The sequence below is a fragment of the Arachis duranensis genome, chromosome 6 (assembly GCF_000817695.3).
Source record: "Arachis duranensis cultivar V14167 chromosome 6, aradu.V14167.gnm2.J7QH, whole genome shotgun sequence".
NCBI lineage: Eukaryota > Viridiplantae > Streptophyta > Magnoliopsida > Fabales > Fabaceae > Arachis > Arachis duranensis.
In genome coordinates this window covers 18,846,621-18,849,827 of record NC_029777.3, presented here as the reverse complement: position 1 = coordinate 18,849,827, position 3,207 = coordinate 18,846,621, and positions in this window count along the sequence as shown.

Here is a 3,207-nt window from a genome sequence, read left to right as displayed (position 1 = left end):
ACGGTTTATTGTGCAGCCTCTCTCTGTTGTTGATGACGAGCTTGTTCCGAAGGTCGGAATGACCTTTACGACCCTTGAAGATGCCGGAAAATTTTACAGGAACTACGCCAAGGCTGCAGGTTTTTCTACAAGAGTTCGGTGCACAAATAGGAAGGAAAACAAGATTAAGAATCAACTGATTACATGTAGCAGAGAGGGAAAATGGAAATCTAAAATATCTCTGGCCGAGAAGACCAATCTGACAGCCGGTTTAAACTGTCCTGCAAGAATTTATATACACACATTGAAGGATGTCGGTGCTTGGATCATTTCAAAGGTTGTGCTGGATCATTCACACCCCTGCTGTCCAAGCAAAGCAGAGATGCTCAAACAGCACAGGGAACTAAGCATGTCCATTCATCGTACGATAGAGAATAACGACGAGGCCGGTATCAGACCAAGCAAAACCTACCAATCATTTGTTGCGGCTGCCGGGGGGCCCCGCGAGTTAAATTTTATCAAAAAGGACGTGAGGAATTACATTACCAGGGAAGTGCGGAATGTTTCCGAACAAGAAGATGCAAAGGAATTCGGGAAATATTTCTTAAGAATGAAAGAGAAGAATCCGAATTTCTTTTTTGAGCTCGAACTCGAGGAGGATCAATCGGTTAAGCTGGCTTTTTAGGCCGATGCAAGAAGCAGAGCCGCCTTTGAGTATTTCGGAGACGTCATTTCATTCGACACCACCTACAATACAAACAGGTAACAAACTGTCCCTGTTTATGATGCTAAATTAATTTATTTTTACCAATCCGCAGTAGAGGTGTATATTGGTTGTTTCATTGGGTGTATTCGAAGCATTTGTTGGGGTGTACCTAATGATTTTGCATTCTGGACCATGGTAATTTGTTTCAGGTATAATTTGGTCTGTGGTTCTTTTGTCGGGGTGAATCACCACGGTCAGTCAACACTTCTCGGATGCACTTTGATGAAGAACGAAGAAATTGAATCATTCAAATTGTTATTTCAATGCTGGCTTCGTTGCATGGGAGGAAATGCTCCGAAAGGGTTTCTCACTGATCAGTGCGCATCAATGAAAAGGGCTTTAGAGGCCTGTATGCCAACAACAGTTCACCGCTGGTGTATTTGGCACATCATGAAGAAGATTCCAAGCAAATTAAACGGGTACAAGGGACATGCCGATATCGAACAAGAAATGAGCCGTGTTGTTTGGAACTCTCATAGCAAAGACTCTTTCGATAGGAATTGGAACGATTTTCTGCTGAATTTTGGTCTTGCGGACAACAAGTGGCTTTCAGGTAATGTGTTTTTAAAATCTGCAGAAGAGGTGTAAATTGTATGTTCTCTCGGGTGTATTTTACAGTCTGTGTTTGGGTGTATTATGCAGATCTGTACGAAGACCGTCACATATGGGTTCCTATCTATCTGGATCACCACTTCTGGGCAGGGGTGAGAAGCACACAAAGGAGCGAGAGCATGCATTCATTTTTTAACAAATAAATCACCCGGAACAGCTCGCTTATTCAGTTCGTCAAACAATACGATAATTGCCTCGGAAGCAGGGAGCAAGCAGAGAGAGAATCAGATGCTGCAAATTTTCATACGTTCATACCGTGTGCAACCAAATCCTCCATTGAAGCTCCGTTTCAAGATGCGTACACTCATGCAAAGTTTAGGGAAGTCCAAGCGCAATTCAGAGGAAAGGCGAATTGCATCACCAGATTAAAGAATTCCGCTCTAGGCTATTCAATATACGAAGTCGGAGAACAAGTTTCCAGCTTAATATTCAACAAGTTCGCGGTTACCTATGACTCAGTTGCAGCCGAAGTAAAATGCCAATGTTTATTATTCGAGTCGAGAGGGATACTGTGCCGTCACGCACTAAGCGTGTTAAGCTTCGAACAAGTAAGCCAAGTGTCCCCTAGATATATACTGGAACGATGGAGCAAGAAGGTAAAGAGGCGACACACACACATCAAGAGCAGCAACGACGAGCCACTAATGGAGCCAAGAAGCAAGAGGTTCGACCAATTGGTTTTTCATTCGCAAAATATTTGCGAATTTGCCTCCGAATCGGAGGAGCTGACTGCAATTCTGCACCGTGCGTACGATAACGTCATGGCCGAGATGGAAGCATTAAAAGCCAAAAGGAAGGGGAAATCTTCTTTATCCCACGAAGACGCCAACTTGGAATCCGTTAACGAGCTTCAAAGCCCGCCAAGGATTCGAACAAGAGGACGTCCAAAAAATAGGCTAGGTTCAAAGCTGGAGAAACAGATTGCAAATGCCACAAAGAAGAAGAAGACCAAAGTTTTAAGCGAGGTAAAAGTAATGTTCTTTAAATTTGTGGCGATTGAGTTTATTTTTCTCGTTAATAGTTTAGCTAATGCGGGAGTGTTATATTCAGATAAACCTGTTTGATGCTGCATCAGCGGCGCATTCAAATTCCAGCCAATATCAAGGACACGTTATGAATAATCAGTTCAGGGTACCAACAGCAGGGGATAACTCTTTGGATGTATAGTTTTATAGAATATGGGTGTAAAAGCACTGTTCTTTTTGGGTGTATTTTTGTTAATTCACAATTTACATATAGACACATATATAGATACATATAGAACAAAAGCTGTAAAAATTCGCAGGTTATGGGCGTATATTTCATTTGATGTTTTTCTTCATATTTTAGTAGATGTAATTCATACATTTTGAATACAGCACAGACAGTTTGGTGTATATTTTATGCAATCTTGGGTGTATTAGTAGACTTGCGTTGGGTGTAACAGTTTATAATTTACGTTTATATATGCCTTGATTTTTTGCTTCATATTTTAGCACCTGTAATACAGCTTTTGAATACATCACAGACAGTTTACCAGCACAGATAGTTTAACTATGGGAAAAAATATACATGGAATAGAAGTTGTTGATAAATGGCAAACATTTACATCATTTGTTCAATTTACAAACTACACAGCAGTTGGATTACCCAGTTTCTATATCAGCAGAATTAATCTGACAAAACGGACGTAATAATACAGAGGATGGCTTCGACAGCCATATAGCACTACTCTCTCTAATTGTCCGATCTCTCTGTTTATTCATCTCACTGAATAGTATCCGGGTAGCATACTCCACTCTATAGTGGTCCACCTCCTCCTACAATTAAAAAGTATATTCTGTTTAAACAGCAATATTAATTCAGTAAAG